This window comes from Zalophus californianus, chromosome 12 (assembly GCF_009762305.2).
Source record: "Zalophus californianus isolate mZalCal1 chromosome 12, mZalCal1.pri.v2, whole genome shotgun sequence".
Taxonomy (NCBI): Eukaryota; Metazoa; Chordata; class Mammalia; order Carnivora; family Otariidae; genus Zalophus; species Zalophus californianus.
The window spans coordinates 77,470,853-77,489,812 of NC_045606.1; the positions used below are offsets into that span (position 1 = coordinate 77,470,853).

General features: G+C 39.6%; 2 long non-coding RNA genes across 3 annotated transcripts in view; one reads left to right on the forward strand and one right to left on the reverse strand.

The window, feature by feature from the left end:
* Positions 1–17,333, reverse strand: LOC113911480. 2 transcript variants are annotated; one of them, XR_003516488.2, is made up of 3 exons: positions 16,965–17,333; positions 9,879–9,986; positions 1–109 (listed from the first exon to the last, which is right to left on the reverse strand). It is a non-coding gene; the product is annotated as an uncharacterized LOC113911480 (long non-coding RNA). The 2 variants fall into 2 exon arrangements; XR_003516487.2 differs by lacking the exon at positions 1–109 and adding an exon at positions 2,724–3,023.
* LOC113911481 overlaps positions 16,931–18,960 on the forward strand; it is a 21,149-nt gene continuing 19,119 nt past the window's right edge. Inside the window, exon 1 of the long non-coding RNA XR_003516489.2 lies at positions 16,931–17,057. This is a non-coding gene — a long non-coding RNA (uncharacterized LOC113911481). The remainder of the gene's footprint in view (positions 17,058–18,960) is intronic.

Below are 18,960 nucleotides of genomic sequence, written 5' to 3' on the forward strand. Positions count from 1 at the left end.
CCCGGTGACATTCCCCGTCAGTGAAAATATCTGAGTGTTCTAAAGACAACAAACCAGGGTCTCTGTTTTTACTTACAAACCACTTTTCGTGCTGTCATGTAGCCAGCGCCTGAAAGCAAAGTAGCAAGTATTCACTGAAAGTATTAGCACACTCTAGATATGCTATACATAAATTTAGAACTGCTCGATTAAAAATGTACGAGGTGGGGCACCCGGGGGGCTCAGTCGCTTAAGGATCCCACTCTTGATTTCGGCTCAGGTCAAGATCTCAGTCTCGTGGGAATGAGCCCCCTGTCGGGCTCCGTGCTGTGCACGGAGCCTGCTTAAGATTCTCTCTCTCTCCCTCTCCCTCTGCCCCTCCTCACCCACCTCCTCTCCCACTCTTAAAAAAAAATGTGGGTGATAATAATGTTGAAGTCTCTGCTTCTCATTGTGAAACTTTGATATTTGTTCATTTAAAAGGACATTGGCAGGATTCAGCAGGGGCTGTTGAATTTATATCACAAAGAATACTAAGAACAAGTAAATGAGTCAGCCACTGTTTGCAATTTGTCACTGTCTAAATTCCTGGATGAGACTTACTGAAAAAATGTATATTTTCTTAGAACACTGGAAAAGAGGGAAAACTTTGGGGCAATCGTTTTTAGAAAAAATGTTTTTGCTTTGAAAAATGTAATCACACACGGAAAAGGGAAAGGTTTTTATCTTTTGCTTTCAGAGCAAATCTTTTTTCGATGGTGCTATTAGAAATATGCTGGCCATAATTTTAAAAAGTTACTTGAAATTGAAAGAAAATATTTTTACTGAGTATTCTTTAAAACTTCATTTTGATTAGGGAAGAACATACACATACAAAATACTCAAAAGGTACAAAATGAAATCCAGTAAAAAGTAAGTCTTCCTATTCCCCTTCACCGAGGTCCCCCCCAGAGGCAACCACTGTTATTAGTCTCTTGCCTTCTTCTGGATTCATTCTTTGCCTTTATACTTGTACATGTTTACATGTTCCCCTCCATTAGTACCAGGTTATATACATGGTCATCTACTTTGCTTTTTCTCTGAATGGTCCTTGAACCATTCAGAATCATATCAGACATCCTCAGCAGCAGAGCATTGGCCCATAAGTTACCAGTGAGATTCCCACCCCCCCACCCGACTTCCCTCCAGGCACTAATATGCATGGAGGCTTCTGTTTTAGACCGAAGCATGAGGCAAGAGAAGGAAGGAATTTTTGGGGGGAGCGGTGGGGGGGGTGTCTGTGGCTGGTGCAGAGCTAAGGATGAGGGTTATTTTATACCCTTAGACTGGGTTATATGCCCAAGGTCAGAGAAGCGGAGGATTTGTGGGAAGTAGGAGATGGTCAAAAGTTAATTTCTGGGAAGAAGAGCCATTTAGAGTCCTGGGAACCAAATGTGGCACACAATTGGAGAGGAGGCCATTTCCCCCCACTTCCCCTTGGAAACTAGCAATAATCTGACACTCCTCAAATCTGCAGGCAGAGAATGTGGAAAATTATAAGCCAGAGTAGCAAAGGAAGGAAAGAGCGGACACCATGTAGTTACAGACTGGTTTGTGGGCATGTGTGTGGCATCCTTTTGGGGAACTCCCAAAAATAACTTGGGGACAGTTGGAGATGTGCTAATTACTAGTCATCAAACCAGTTGGAACTCTTACCATCATAGTTTGGGCATAAAAATAGACTGCAACTTGATTTTACACTCCCAATCTCGTGGGGCTTAGAAGACTGGGATTATATGTAAAACTGGAAAAGACTAAATATATAATATATGCAATACCTTGTCACAGGATGGTGGGATGGAAATCTCAATCGCAAAACAACAGATACCTATTCCAAGCTGAAATGCTGAAACAGGATTGAAAAGGAAAAGACTGAGAACTAGTAGATAATTTTTACACTCCTCACTCTTATCAGGAATATAGGAAGGTGGAAAAGAGTTTGAAATATAACTTCTTTTTAAATTAAGTTTGTATTTTAATTCCAGTATAGTTAACATAGAGTGTTATATTAGTTTCAGGTGTACAATACAGTGATTCAACACTTCCCTACATCACCCCGTGCTCATCACAAGTGCCCTCCTTAATCCCCATCACCTATTTCACCCATCCCCCCACTCACTTCCCTTCTAGTAACCAGCAGTTTGTTTTTTATAGGTAAGAATCTATTTCTTGGTTTGTCTCTCTCTCTCTCTTTCCTTTGCTCATTTGTCTTGTTTCTTAAATTTCACATATGAGTGAAATCATATGGTATTTGTCATTCTCTGACTGACTTATTCAACTTAGCATTATACTCTCTAACTCCATCCATGTTGTTGCAAGTGGCCAGATTTCATTCTTTTTATGGCTGAATAATATTCCATTGTATATAGACATATATATATACCACCTATTCTTTATCCATTCAGCTATCAATGGACACTTGGACTGCTTCCATGTCTTGGCTATTATAAATAATGCTGCTATAAACATAGAGATGCATGCATCCCTTTGAATCAGTGTTTTCGTATCCTTTGGGTAAATACCCAGTAGTGCGATTGCTGGGTCATAGGGTAGTTCCATTTTTAACTTTTTGAGGAAACTCCGTACTGTTTTTCACCGTGGCTGCACCAGTTTGCATTCCCACCCACAGTGCACGAGGGTTCCTTTTTCTCCACATCCTCACCAACACTTGTTTCTTGTGTTGTTGATTTTAGCCATTCCAACAGGTGTGAGGTGATATCTCATTGTAGTTTTGATTTGTAGATCCCAGATGATGAGTGATGTTGAGCATCTCTTCATGTGTCTGTTGGCCATGGAAGTACAACTTCTTAGGAGGAATTCTCAGGAGAGCTCTACTCAGAGTCTATACCATCTGCAAAGGCAGGTTCTAAAGGATGCCTGCCTCTCATCTTAAGCCAGGCCTTTAACTGGACCAGCAGGAGTCTGATATGTGTTCCCCAAGGTTGAAGGACACAGTGGATTGGCATCTAACTCTCTCAAGACTGGATGATAGGTTGGCTGGGTTGCTGCAACAGACAAGAGGAAGAAGTGGTATATCAGGAGCCACCAGCACTCCTGGAGTTCACTGGGGTTAACAACAGGTGCATATTTCTTGTGGGTGTGCTGTGGGCCATAGGTGAGAAAGCTTGAGCCTGGAGGCATCCTAGATTCTTTTCAAAGGGGCTGCAGAGAGAAGTTGGAGGGGGGTATTGCCAGATGGCTAGGGGCTAAGGAAAGCATAAGAAACTAGGCAGCACAGAAAAACCCATGTCCAGAGAACTTCAGGTGGCTGTTTCCAAGCAATTGGGTGGGTTTTCAAAATAACCCATAAACGTGTTCCCCAATAGAATCAGCTTTAAGCAGCAACCAAGCCTGGGTAGTGCTATTACTACATGCCGAGTGAGAGAACTCTTCATTCTCCCCTCCTCTCCCACCAACATCCACTCCACCCTTGAACAAGTGAGGGGGGTGTTCGTGGCAGGTAACACTCACCTGTAGAAATGGGGGGGGGGGGACACAGAAGAAATCCTTGACTTCCCCTGAATTTTCTCTTCTTATCCCACTTCTCCCTTCCTCTCTTCCTATATTCCTTTCCTATAACCTCTCTCCCAGAGGTTCTTCAATTTTCACTTCCATTTAATGAATTTCTTTCTTGCAAAGGCACTAACACTTTCCTGTCACGGCTTTGGTATCATTTCTTTCCTTCTTTTATTCTCTCGGGTTTTCTTTTATTATCTTGGGCACTAGCCTGAGAGTCATTCGTTCTCTTCTCGGGATGATTTGTTCACCCCCTGCAATGACAGTTGTCATCACTTTGGCATTTTCGTCCCCTTTCCTTAGAGGGAGCATCCCGAGGACATTGCCCTCCAGCCCCTGTGGGCACTCAAGAGCTAAGGTCGCTGCACAATGACTGCCAGAGACAGCTCAACGCCTCACAGTTCACTGGAGTGAATCGGCTACTTGTTGAAAAATGAAATACTCTTAGTTAGTTGTGTCTAACAGCAATCACTGTGGGTCCTTCCAACAATTTAAATCAGGCCGTCAGTTTGGCAGATTTACGGCTCCAGCTTATAAAGACCTGCAGACTTATAAACACCAGGCCACTGGCCCGGGAAACAGGGTACTGCGCTTCTGCTTCTGTCTCCGCTGCAATATATATTTATGCAGGCCTGAGATGACTGCCTCTCTGAATAAGGAGGACAGTGACAGCACCCTCTGTTAGATGAGATGAGAAGCATGGCGTGCCTAGCAAAATGCTCGTGATAAGGAAACTTTCGCTACGTATTAACTATTATTATGTTTGTAATCCTGACTCATTTTAATCCCAAATTTATCCCTCTTAGATTCCCAGGCTATTAGTTACTTCTTCCTCTTCTTCTCTTTCCTCCCTCCCTCCCTCCCGCCCTCCCTTCCTCCCTCCCTCCCGCCCTCCCTCCCTCCCTCCCGCCCTCCCTTCCTCCCTCCTTCCGTCCCTCCCTTCATTCCTTCCTTCCGTCCTTTCCCTTCCTCTTTCTTTGTTTCCTTTTTGGTCAATGGCACTTTGATTTACACACATTTTTCTTTTTAGGACAGGGACTTCTTCTTAATGGTCTGTACAGGAAGTTTAAACAGCTTGCAAATAATAATCCAGAAAACTGTGTCCCTGATGCACATAGATTGAGTTCCTTTCCAAACTACCTTAAGGCTAAAGCTATAAGATAGGAAAGAACATGGTTGAGTTACAGAATATTGGGTCAATAGGAGTCCTTAAAATTTCTACTTCTCTTGGTTGATGTTTCCCATTTTGTCCTCCTTTCTCATTGGTTCACTTCTGAGCACATGGAGAGGTTTAAAAAATACTGCTGGACGTGACAGCTGCTTTGGACTTTCATTTCTAAGTCTTCATTGAATCCGTAATGTATTCCCTTCTCAAAGTCATGTAGCACTAGAATTTTTTTTGGCTCCTGGGAAGACTACATTTCTCTTCATTCTAGGTAAAGTCAGTATCCCAATTTGCATATTTTGGCTCCCTAGTAACTGGTGGAGGAAGAAAAAAACAGCATTTGGAAGAAGAATTAAGGTTTGGGGAGGACCTTCACTGTGGGCATGGTGGATGGAAAGAAGGTAGTCCATGTACCTCAAGAGGATTCAAGAACAGACACCTTCTCAGAGATGCAAGGTGTATGATCATCATTTCTGAAAGCTAACTGGCTCTATAATCATGTTGTCAGTTATTTTACTTCACAGTGTTAAAGTAGAATTTCTTATAAATAAAGCAAAAATAGACCTATTAGGATTTGTAAGCCCTTTACTTTTTAAATGAGATATATCTCAAGGCAGGGGGCGGTTAGGTTGTCTGCTTGATGAATGGATGCAAATATTTTTTCACTTTGATGAGCAGCGGTCAGAGAAATTGTAGGCAGATGGAGAAATCATTACAATGTTTTGTTGTTGTTGTTGTTGTTGTTGTTGTTGTTTTGCATTAGTCCAAGGCGCTGTGTCTTTCTTAGCCCGTAGTTTAGGTTTAAATTCTACTTTGGAGGGGCGCCTGGGTGGCTCAGTTGGTTAAGCATCTGCCTTCAGCTCGGGTCATGATCTCAGGGTCCTGGGATTGAGCCCCAGGTCTCATCAGCCTCCTTGCTCAGTGGGGAGTCTGCTTCTCTTTCTCCCTCTGCTCCTCCCCCCCCACTCATGTTCTCTCTCTCTCTCACAAATAAGTAAATAAATAAAATCTTTAAAAATTTTTAAAAAATAAATTCTACTTTGGAGGAAAAAAATCATAAATTTAACAAATATAGATTAATGACAATAAAGGTTTAAAAAAGTTCCCATACTTAATATTTTACTAAAATAGTTTTGCGTTAATCGACTTGCAGTTTTTGTTACTATTTCTCATCTGCCACACTTTGCAGCAAGGAGACTCATTAATATGCAATGTTCTTGTCCCTTTGATTGCTTCCTCCTACTCTCCAAAATATAATCAGTTCAAAATCTGTTTAGTCAAGCAGACATGAGGAAGAAAGAGAATTTCTATGGTGTTTTTAAAAGACGATTTGTGGCAAAATCATTTTATTTTTTTTGTTCATGCCCCAAAAAGGAGAATGTAGGGAAAATTTCCCCGGGGCCATGAGAGTCTCCCTGGGGAATTAGGGAGGTGAGCAGGAGGTGGCCTCAGAGCAGCTCCTCACAGACCACCCCCACCTCCAGTCACAGGAGGGTCAAAAGATATTCCACCCAGACTCAGGTGAGCTGAGGCTCAGGCCTTCCCCCCTACAAAGACACCTCTGAGGTCGCCAGGGTGTTGTCATGGAGCCTTTCCCCTGCAACCTTCTTAGTAAACAAGCTAGTTAGAAGCTTCTTTCAGTATGACAGGATACATAGGTTAAATAAACTTTAATGAAACTGGGCCTTAGGTCCTCCTACTAGTGCTTTTTATGTTATTTATAACTATGGTAAATGGTAATAAAATATTATCCATTCCTCCATCCTGACTCCAGTGTCATGACCAGCTCAGTACTTGGAATTCTCCTATTCCCTATTCAAGTTTTCTCATTAGTTATTATCATTGGGATTTTAAAATCTATGCTTTTTAAACATTTTAACCAAGATTAAGTTCACATAATTTTAAGTTCATAATATGTATTTCTACACATGCTACACCAGGTCAAATGTCAGTATTCAAATGAAAAACGAAGAGTTGAAAGCACTTTAAATACAAGCAAAACCAAGTTCCAAGGTTCACAGTTTTTAACAGTTTACAGGACCAACCAATCTTTCTTTCCTTTGTAAGCTGTTTCTTCCAAACCTTGATACTATAAGACAATTAAACTGCAGACTAGTTTACATTTGAAGACACTACTCCTATCCTTTTGTCATAGGATCACCTGATGAAATAAGAGTGTGTATTCCTTAACTGGCCAGAGCTGTTCATGTAGGGCGATTTGTAGCCCTATTTTTTGGCTATTGTTATTCCCATTCTTAAATTAAAGTTCTTAATGTTATCAACATTTAGAAACATGTACATAATTTGTAAAGCCCAAAAAGGCGTATTAGAAATAAGCAGTGCCTGGCCACCTCTTTCCCCTATTCTGATTTTGTTCACCAGTGAAGCAAATCCAAGACCACATCTTGACAACAGAAGGAATGGCTGCTTATTTAATCACAGTGTTAGGGGCACTGAAGTAGATAAGAGTCTTCTGGTCTCTTTCCTCTAAGTAGGTCATCAATGAAATTACCAGACTGCTATTTTTACCCTTCTATTTTTTTTTAAGTTTCTCATGGAAATTCTAAAATCTCTTTCTACATTTTTTGCAGTATTTTATTACCTGTAGAAGGAAAAGGAAGCTTTATAAAATAGTAATTGTTAACATGTTGTATTTGTAAAATCCATGATGGGTAGAGTTGGCAGGAGATGGCTGGCTACACTTTGAGATGGCCATGAGAATGGAGGAACTGCTAATTCTTTGTAATTGTTATAAATTTCCTGGCCCACATGGATAATTCTGTCCTCAGTCATCAGTGCCCATACCACCCATTGAGAAGCCCTGCTCCAGGACAGACACCCCTTAAGTCTGTTTTGAATAACAGTGGACTTCAGAGAATGGATGGAACATGATTTGAAGGGCCAACTGAGAACCAGAACTTCAGGAAACCATGGTGAATTATCTGGCAATTAAAGGTATCCCATTGATAGAGCCTGAATCCAGAGCAGCCTCAGGCCTTTGCTTTCGGATTGGCAAAACAGCCCCTGGAAGCCCGAACAGTTTTGTTCTAGGGCCGTGGTTCCCACCTACTGCCTTTTCTATAATCCCCTCTCAATGGGAGGTGGTATCAGAAATGCCATTTCCGCTACCAGGCATTAGAAAGCAATAGAGTTCACGATGTTTATCCTGTGTCTTCTGAAACCATTCTAAGACTTTCACACAAAATTCAAAACAGTGGCCTTGGAGCAGAATTTCAAGGGAGGCCCCTACAAAGCCCGCCAACTCCATGGTTTCCAGTAAAAGGAACTCCTCTCCAGTCTTTTGAAACCTGGTTCAAGTAAAATACCATTCTCATACCAGAGTTTGAATCACATTTCCTCTGTCCACACAGCTTCTATAGTCTTGCCAGAGAGAGCATTTACCCCTCTACTTCCTGATTAAAAAAAAAAAAATCTGGCTGGCCTATTTTTAATATGCTAATTATCTCCATCTGTAAGTGCTTCCTAGCCTCTTTGGCTTTTCTTGGACCAACCTCAAATCCCAACATCTCTTCCAAGGGAAAAAAAATGGGTATCCGCCTTACGGCCAGAAGCCAAGGTGCATAAAAAGAGAATTGAACTCTTCAAAAACTAAACATAAATATGGTGCAAACTGGCAATCAGAGTTTTAGCACTAAACCTTTTTAAAGATAATAAACTTTCCATGAACTTACTCTCTTTCACTTGGTTCCTATGAAGAGCAGTTCCCCAGGATACTGAAATCATGGAGACTCTTTCATATACTTCCCGAGATATATAAGAGAATCAGTATCAGCCCATTTAAGTGAAGTGGTAGATGCCATGATGTTAAGTCTCCAGGCTTTCTGTGGACCATGACTGTTTTGTTCGCGAGCCGTATGTTTAGCTCTAAAAATTACATGGACTACCACATGAAACCTCATACTGTGTGATGAGGGAAATAATAATATCTTTGAAAAATGAAGTATACTTTCAAAATAATGTTTTCTTTGGCCCCTGGGAATTTGTCTTTAAAACTGAGAGAGGAGGGATTAAAGCAACACTCCACCAACGTTAGCAGAACTATCAAGTCGTGCTTTCTGTTTAGGTAGGAAGTGGTTGGATCAAGGTCAAAACTTCTATAATTTCCTGACATATGTGTAAGGACAATCCTTTCAAAAATGTATTTTTAACCACTTCATGAGAAGTGTGATTTTGTTTTCCTCCAAATATTTTAGAAGTCAGAGAACATTTTTTGTGAGTGTTTTAACTCTTCAAAAATCTTCCAAAATCCACAAAATCCTTTGAAATTCTTCCATACCTTACCATTCTCACTCTCCCCACCAAAGACTGGTTTTGGCATTTAGCCAGAACAAATTCCTGGGGGGCAGATGCTATTGACTGGAAGAAGAAAGTGAAACAAAATAGAAAATGGAGCCCAAAGTGACGGACTCCCTTCCTGACCAAACTACAGTCAGGCCCCTCTGAGCCTGCTTCTTGACTAGGCCTCCTCCCTGGCCCGCCTTTAGCAAGAATCTTGCTGAATCAGTTTAGTGAGAACCCCTCCCCTTGATATTTGATCAAATCCCGCATCCCTTTTCCTTGGCATTTAAGTATACTTGGTGTCCTTGTAGCAACAATCCTGTTATGCCAGTCTAACAAGAATTCCCCACCTTACCTTCTCTCTGAGTGATTTTTTATCTCTTGCTGGCTGCCTTTGCTGTATTCAGAGTTGAACTCAACTTCTTTCTCCCTATTGTAACAGTCTTGCACAAAGTCTTCCTTACCATTTTTAACAAGTGTCAGAATAATTTTTCTTTAACAAGGGATATGAGTAGGAATTAAGACTGGCATAAAAGTCAGGAATTTAAAGGTCCCCAAACTACAAATTCTCACCCAAATAAATATTCACTAAGTAATCTTTGAAGTACAGTCTACTCCTTAAAATTACTGTTTTCTAATATTTACTGTTTATTTTTTTGTTTTTTTAAGATTTTTTATTTATTTGAGAGAGAGAATGAGATAGAGAGAGCAAGCATGGGGGGGAGGGTCAGAGGGAGAAGCAGACTCCCTGCTGAGCAGGGAGCCCGATGTGGGACAGGATCCCAGGACTCCAGGATCATGACCTGAGCCGAAGGCAGTCGCCTAACCAACTGAGCCACCCAGGCGCCCTCTAATATTTACTGTTTAAATAATCACTTACCTATGATGTCTTCTTATCTCTGCACATTCTACCGCCATCCCAAATATAACAGCACTTGCTGGTATGACTTTCCCATACTTTTCACAATTAACCATTTTCACCTCTGGCCTAAAAATATAACCAAAAAGTTATATTGTTATATGTATGCAAAAATACGTGTGCACGATTACCAGAAAGAAAATTAATAAGAAAAAAAGCCTTTAAAAGCAACAGGCAAGGATAAACAAGTTAAGGCATTTTTTCTTTGAAAAGTTTCTTTTGTTAACCAGACTTATTGTAGTGATCATTTTACAATATATAAAGTTTTGAATCATTCTGTTGTATACCTGAAACTAATATAATGTTACATGTCAATCATACCTCAATAAAAAAACTTTGTGTGTGTGTGTATATGTGTGTATATGTGTGTGTATGTGTGTGTGAGTGTATGTGTGTGTGTATGTGTGTGTATGTGTGTGTGTACACATATACAAACAAACAATAGATATGAGTAGCTTATGACTTGGGCAATTAAGCCCCTCCAGGCTTTCAATACTTGACTATGGAGTAAATCTACCATGTTTATTTTGTGTCTTAGAGAGCACTCTGGCACACCACTACCTACCACAATTTGAAAAGCGGGACACGAGATACATGCTATAATGAAACAACGTGCAACACCTGCTCTCTTGCAAAAATGTTATTCACTTTCAAGTTACATAAGAAATACATGAATATATACTTACTGCAGAAGCTCCAGTTAGCTGCTTTTTACTCCACCCCCTTTCCCAGAGGTAACCACTGTAAACAATTCAGTATTACTCTAGAGGTTTTAAAATTAATTATATATGTATACAGAATTTACTTTCTCATGCAAATAGCAGATTGAACACTATCTACTAGTTAATACAAAGTATTTTTTTCTTAGTCTTTCTGAAAGAACGGTCTACTGTAATATAGCATCTTTCTAAAATCTAAACTGCCTTAACTTACTTTGGTTTTCAATCCACACTTATGACCAAAAATTCACATTCAGAAGTAAAAGGCAGATGAATTTAAGGAGTAAATGTTAAGCCTGGCAGAACTTGTACGCTTATTTCTAAGTATGCTGTGGTATCTAAATTTAAAAATGTGAATGCCACCGTATTTCTGCTTTTATTTGACATTGTAATGAGAAACTTAAATGGATCTTTTCGAGATGAGCTCTTAATTGCCTTTGTAGCTTCCCCTTGCTCTTGGTAATAACAAATCCATTATTCTAAAGGCAGCAAAGATCATGGAGCTAGAATTGGAGTCCTGCTTTAAAACTGCTTGAAATTCTGTCCCGGGATTTTCTGTTTCTGTTTTTCCTTATGGCTATATTTTAAAATATTTATTGATTTATTGGACTTAAAAATTGGCTACATTGCCTGGGAAATCTGGAACCCAGAGATATCAGCCACCAAAGGAAGGAGGAAATGAGCAGCTGGCTGAGAAGCAATGTACATGAACTGGGGGCCTCTGTTGTGTGAATCCCGGTCTTGCCTGACTAGACTTAGATTCAGATTCACCCTGTTCTTTTTACTGTTCCTTAAATTTAGCAAGACAAAAGTTTCCCCTAGCTGTAACCTAAATCATATTGAGCAGGTCAATTTCACTGGAGGCCATTAAAGGCCGTGCAGCCATAACAGGTTTTTGCAAATGTACTGGATTATGTTTTTGTGACCATTGAGGGTTCTCAGACCAGTTAATTCACTGCATTTGTCATCAAGCTGAAGGAATTCTTTAGGAGCTCTACAATGTTTAGGAGGATTTTTTTAAGAAAAAAATATTTTTATTATACAGTAATGCATGCTTATTGTATAAAATTTGAAAATACAGAGAGAGAGAGAGACACACACACAAAAAGTAAAAATCAGCTATAATTCTGCTATTTAGTGATAATTCTTCTTGGAAGATATTGTTGATAAACTATCCAATGGCCATTTCTATTTTTTTCTCATCAAAAATAAACCAGATCAGAAGTAACAATATGCCTGGCCTCAAGGGATTACTGTATTAGTCTACAGTAAGCATGAGCAATACCATTATTTTCCCCATGTTTAAGCATGTGACTCATTTCTGACCTAGGAGTTTCCGGGGAAGCATTATGAGGGCTGTGGCAAAATTTTGCTTACTAAAAGAACACATTTTAGGGGAAAGCCTCTTTTGTTAGTGCCAGTTTACTTCCCTTTTTGAATGTAGTCTTGGAAATATGTAAGGCTTGGAGCTGCAGGAGCCATTTTGCAACCATGAAGCAACAACGCGAAGGCGAAAACTAACGTGCCAAGAGCAACATAATAGAAGCCTAGAAAGAAATTCGATCATTGATAATAAAGTTAAGCTGTTGAACAAATACATTACAGCTTACCTCCAGACTTTATGTTAAATTAATAATAAATATTCTTCTGTTTTTAGCAGCTAATAACTGAGTACTCTTGATTAACCTTAACTCATTCAAACTCATGTACCTATTATAGCATTTTTGATGTATTTCCTTTCATATTGCTAAAGTAAAATAAAACGGAGACCAGGATAACAGACAACCCAAGGAGACAAAATAATTTAAGATACAGAAGCAAAGTATATTTTAGTGTATTTCATAGATATAAGTGAAACTTAGATTATTTCTTATAAATGTGTCTGATAATCATAAATGAAACTAAAGTCATTTTCCTAAAATGGGATAAGAGAATCACTTTTAACTAAGCCCCTGCCATCTGGAAGCCTCCATTGTAATAACCAATAATTATGAGTGTTAAACAACTTCCTCCTTTTTCACTCAGTTAGCCATCCTGAAATATCAGGCCTCTGAACTTTATGCCACTTTTGGGTTTGAAGTCTCTCTGTTTGCAAACAGTTTTTTTTTTCCCTGCTCAATAAAATATTCATATCAAATAAAGCTCTCTGAGTTTTCTTTAGACAGTATATAAGTACTTTTAAAATATGGAATCATATGAAGCACAGTTTTTGTATTCTGCTTTATCCCCCCTGAATAGTATCCTAAGTCAATAAATATTCCTTAAAAACATAATTTTTAAAAATTTGATTACAATATTCCATCCTATTGGTATATACTTATGTTTAACCATACCTTTATTGTTGGAAATCTTGGTTGTTCTTTTAAAATATACATAATAAGTATTCTAATCAGAAAATTCTTGCATCTTTTTTTAAAAAATCAGACTCTAAATTTTTGCTTTACAATATATTCCTAGAAGTGAATGCTCTGCTCTTTGTTATGTAAGACCCTGCTGCATTGCTGATGTTTGAGAGGAAGAATCTAAGTAGTAGATTGATTTGTCTTTTCTCTTGCTGAAACACTACTTCCTCATACTCTCCTCTCTGAAGTCACATTCATTGCCAACCTCTGCAGTGGCACAGCCCACAAACCTGCATTTGTCCTCATGGAAAGTTGCCTTTTGTTTTTAGAACACAAAGCAAGAGATATAGATAATTGTGTCTCAGAGGCCCACAATTCCCAGTGACAGTGGCACCCGGCTGTTCTTTTCTTTTTTTTTTTTTTTAAAGATTTTATTTATTTATTTGACAGAGAGAAGGAGCAGGAACACAAGCAGGGGGAGTGGGAGAGGGAGAAGCAGACTCCCTGCAGAGCAGGGAGCCCGATGTGGGGCTCGATCCCAGGACCCTGAGATCATGACCTGAGCCAAAGGCAGATGCTTAACGACTGAGCCACCCAGGTGCCCCGCAGCTGTTCTTTAGTACATCTACTTTTTTGTTTGTGTTTGTGTGATGCAGGACCACCTAAAGGACAGGATCCAGGGAAATATGCATGTAAGGATGCTTTGGATTAAAGGCCACTCATTTTTTCAAAAGAAAGAAAAATGACATTTTAACTTATAGTATTCAAGCAATATTTAATTGTAAGGAATTTTGTCAATGACTGTATGTGTGTGGAGGCACACGGAGATTAAATTCTTTGCTTTCTTATTTGTGATGATTGATGTCTCCTGTATATGTTCACCTTTTTGAAATGATTATCAGGAATTCATAATGGGTTCTCTTGATAGAAATGGATGTATAATAACTTATGCACACATATGAGTAAACATAAAAGAGAAAGGCATTGTGAATTCAAGCATCAGAGGGATTCTATATGAAACCTCAGCCCATAATTGATTGATTTTGGAATGATACAATTACCAAAAGCGTAGTGACACATTCCAATTTCTTTGCTAGAGCTTCAGTTTTCATAGGATTTGTTGTAGTCTTTGGTGCCATTACTCAGTACACAAGATCTCATTATCTGTTAAATTGATCAAAACATTAAGACTAGGGTTTTGTGTTACTACACATTTTTATGGAAGTAGAATAAATTTAAATAACATCATTGTTATATATGGCATATCTGCATTTGTGGCTGGTTTGTAGAAAAATTCGTACTCAGTGCAAAATCAACTCCTTCTCTGTTAATATATTCCTGCTTGTTGACCTTGTGGAAAGTTTGTCATATTCACTCAGAGCAGGGAAGCGGAGTGTAAATGAATGGATATGGGGATCTAAGAATCAGAGAACTTGATTTTTAGTTCTGGTTCTGCCACCAATTATGATTTGGTCCGAATCTCTTCGTCTCTCATGAACTGCTCTAGTAAAGCAGTTTTCCGGAGTATGCTCCCACGTAACCTGAATAACCAGGTTGTACGGGAAGGAATTTGAAGAGTATGAAATCAAGCTGAGTAATAAGGAAATAAAAGTAATAAAAAACTCCTGGCTGATGTGCTGATGTGCTGGGAAATCAGTCAGAATATAGCAGGGGAGGTCTACCATAATCTGCCATCGTTATCAGATGTTCTTGTCCATAAAAGCAGAAAAAAAAAATTCACCCTTCTTCAATTCAGAAAGGTAGTATCTATTACCTGTGGCAGTGCTGCTAAGCATCCAGTCTGGAAATTTTTTTTCTATATGTGGAGCTGTCTTTGTACGTGCAAGCCAGGTGTTTCTTTTCATATCTTATTATAATTACCTCCACTGGGTATAGGATGGATGTAGCATTACCTGGTTGGAAGACAGATTGAAAATTGGTAGAAAAATGTTCACCTGTTGGAAATGATATAGGAAAATAGAATGGCAACTGTAACCTCTGGCACTTCAGCAATTATCCACTTCATTTTTTTAAAGACAGACAGTAAAAATGACTTAGGACAACCCCCAGGAAAATAAGTTAACGAGAAACAATGTGGGTCCACTGACCACTGGAGAAATGCAGAGGGATATAAGATGAGATCCAGGCACTTTGCTTCTAATCTGTTTGTTAGAGCCACATAGGTAATCATGGCACCATGATAGCTGAAGAAGCTTCCTTGTTTTAGGACAGATACACAACACGAATACTCTAAAACACACACAAACAGTTTTAAATGTCAGATAATGAGAATGAACAATTGTGGAGCACTGTGGCACACCAAGCATTGGGCTAAGCCCTCAGACCAGTCTTTTGAAGGCTCCCTTTTCCCCACTTCACAGATTAGGGCGCTAAAGTTAGGAAGACAAAATGACCTGCCTAGGAACACAATGCTAATGAATTGTCAAATTGGGATTAAAAATCCAAGTCTGTTTGCCTCTAGATCTCTAGCCCTTAACATTTAGAGGATATTGGTTTTAGATTTGCTTTCCAGAGAACCTGTATCTAAAATGCCATTTCCAATAAATAAAATCTTAAAAAATAAAAAAAAGAAAAAACTTTAAAAAAATAAAATAAAAAAATAAAATGCCATTTCCAGGGGCCCCTGGGTGGTACAGTCGGTTAGGTCTGACTCTTTGTTTCAGTTCAGGTCATGATCTTGGGGTCGTGGGATCGATAGAGCCCGGTGTCAGGGTCCACGCTCAGTGTGGAGTCTGCTTGGGGTTCTTTCTCTCCCTCCCTCTGCCTCTCCTGCTCATGGTCTCTCTCTCTAAAATACATAAATAAATCTTTTTTTAAAAATGTCATTCCTGTCACTTGCCATCCTCCTTAGCTTTATGTTCCTTCACTGCATTTCCCATCATTATATGATTTATGTTATTAGATACCATATACTTTACATTATTATATATATTATTATATACTATTTACTATTATTGTATACCTATTGTTAATTCCCACCTCTTCTACTCTGCCTGCCTCCATGTTTCGTCCCCTGCTGACCTCCTGGGCTTTGAATGGTGCCTGGCACAGTGTAACTGCAAATACACATTTGTTGGGTACATCTGCACATAGCAACTTGTTAATATGAGTGTCACTATTTTCTTTCATAATTGGGGATTCTTTTTCTTTATCTGTTATTTGCATTACTTTTAGCTATTGCAGTTATTTTTTTTTAACTTGTTAACTTTACTTTTAATGTTAATGGAAGATTAGACAATTGACACCTAGAGAAAAAATAGATGTCAGATAAAATATGTAAAACGTATTTTAAATAACAGAGGTTGAAAAATTTTGCCCTAAGTAGATGCTAATAGGCTGACATTAGTTCAAAACATTTCACAGAATGAGCAAGAAAATGAGTAACTGGGCTTTGACCAGAGACACAGAAGGTCACTTTCCTGGAAAATGTTCTGCAAAACTTTTATCAGAAAATTGCTTTATCATTTTGAAATTTGAGGTGTTACATCTTAGCTTCTATGGTCCACTTCAGAAATAACTATCTCATCTTGCCATTCAGCAAAGATATGTGCTTTACAGCTTTCATTTGTGTTGCCAGAAATATTTTTTTAATGCTTTGTTCTGTGGCTTCTGCACTCTTCAAGGTGATGAAACCAAAAAAGCACCTTTTTGTGTTTTCAACAGTATCGGAACTAGCCTCAAGAAAATTTAATAATTCAGGTACAATATAAATGCAACAATAATAATTTTTTTTTCATTTACTGCTGTCTGCCCTGGCCCTGAACTTTTAAACCAGTCTGACTCATGTACCCCCAAGTCCTGTGGGAAATAAAAGCCGCTCTGTTTGCAGTAGATGCCTTGGTTCCTGTCTCTCGGCCCCTCCTTTCTCCACACCCTATTTCCTGCCTACCACCCCCACTGAGCGTCAGTTCTGCTGACCTCTTTGCATCGTCAAAAAGCAAATCTTTTTCTGGTTCCACGCTCACCTTTGGTTTTGAAGACTGAGTGACTTAAAGGAATCTGGACTTTGGGTGCTGTCTGCAGACTTGGCTCATATTCAAGATCGGGCTCCTCTTACGGTTAGTACTCTGAGCACAATACAGCGCCCCTTGTTGGTTCAGCTCCCAAGATCCAGACTTCTCACGGTGTCCAAGCAGGGCCCATTTGGTTCCTCTCTGAGGAGTGTTAAGTAACTACTGAGCTGGTAGGTTTGTATTTTTACCCCAGGTACAGAGCTGTTTATCTGGAAAAGGCCAGGCAGTAGTCTTCCTGATGTGAAAAAAGTTCAAGCCATAAAACAAGCCAGCTGCTGCAAGAATGTAATATCTGTGATCACACAGAGGTCTGTTTAGAGACAGAGAATGTGACTCATTTTCTAATCCTGTGAAGTGCGTAGGCCAGTATGCTGCATGGCCAAGCAGGGACAGAGATTTGCTGAATTGAATTCATCAGAGCAGATATTCAATATTGCCAAGAGATGGCAGATGTGAGCATATCTCTTTAGTTCAAACCTTATTTACATAGTTCAGCTATGACATAGTCCTTGAGTTCTCTCTGCTCTAGTTCAGGCATAAAATTCAGCTCTGTTAACATTCATTCTCTGCATGCAATTCAGAGAGAATAAATAGTTAAGAAGAACCAATCCTGGTGTCTGCCAACGGTATGCCATCTCACCATATGACACGTTAGAGCAAGGTGGGTCTTTTCTTGGTTCCCACTTGTATTGCAACCAGGCTTGAGATGAATTCCCCAATATCACGCACTGTCTGAGAAGGAACAGATTTTCAAAACTTACAAAGTATGCTCATCCAAAAGAGAGGACAGGCAATAATCTATCTTTTATTTTCCCCAGAGAGAGCCTGGTTAGGTCATAGTTCTGCGGGACTGCCGTAAGGATGTGTAACAGGGAAGAAATGCTGCCCCTCTGTATCTTACTCTCCTGAAAGGGTGAATATGAGAGCCATCTTGCCAGTGTGAGGACCGAGAGTCCACGTGGGTGGGAGGCAAGGGGGTCTAGGTGCTGGTTGTTTCTAAGTGTTGTCTGGGAGAGCCACTTGCCTGGTGCTGGAAGAGCTTGAGCCTTACAGGGAGGTATAGCACCCCCTGCTGGAAGGAGGAAGCCCTACCAATCACGTAGAAAGCTGAGTTTGGATTCATTCTTTGCACCAACAGCCCAAAGCCTGAGATAGCTTATTGCCCAGGGAACCCAAAAGTGTCTCAGTAATTGCCAGACAATCCTGAGTGTTGCATCAGAACACTTGTTTTGAAACATTAGTGATCATGCTATGTTTAAATACGTGTAAGAGCTGATTAGCAGGATGGTCAGACTTATAAGACATCGTGCAACAGAGGTAAATGGTTTTTTTGGGGGGGCGTGAGGGGTAGTTCTGTATTTTCTATCATTGTATACCATGTACAGAAGCCAAGACAGGGAAGTCACTGTGTGAATTTGGTTTGAGCTATTCTGTGAACTAAATGTGACTATAGATGGGAAGATGGTAACGGGTACAAACGTAATATGTCATAACTGCAGCAGTAGATGGAGCAACTCTGTGGGTCACAAATGATAAAGTACATGGAAGGTGAATATAGCACATGTTTTTGGATATATATTTATTTTCTCTGACCAAACTGTGGCATGCTCCAATCCAGTCATCATCACACACAAAGAATATCGCTCAGCACTTCTGGATCACAAATAACGGCCAACTAACACAAACTAGCTTGACTCAAAAGGAGAAGTTTTTTTCAGGCAGCCAAATTAAAGGCAGGACCTCTGAGAAAGCAGGAATCCAGGACTGAACGTCACATGGACTCTCTCTCTCTCTTTCTCTTTCTCTCTTCTCTGTGGTTTATGTTCATTTTCTCCGCAGCCTTCTTGACACATGAAGGCACGGCTGCCCACAGAGTCAGAACTCACATCACCCCAGATTTCCCACCACAGGGAAAGAAATTCGCTTTTCCTAGTTCTAATTTTTAAAA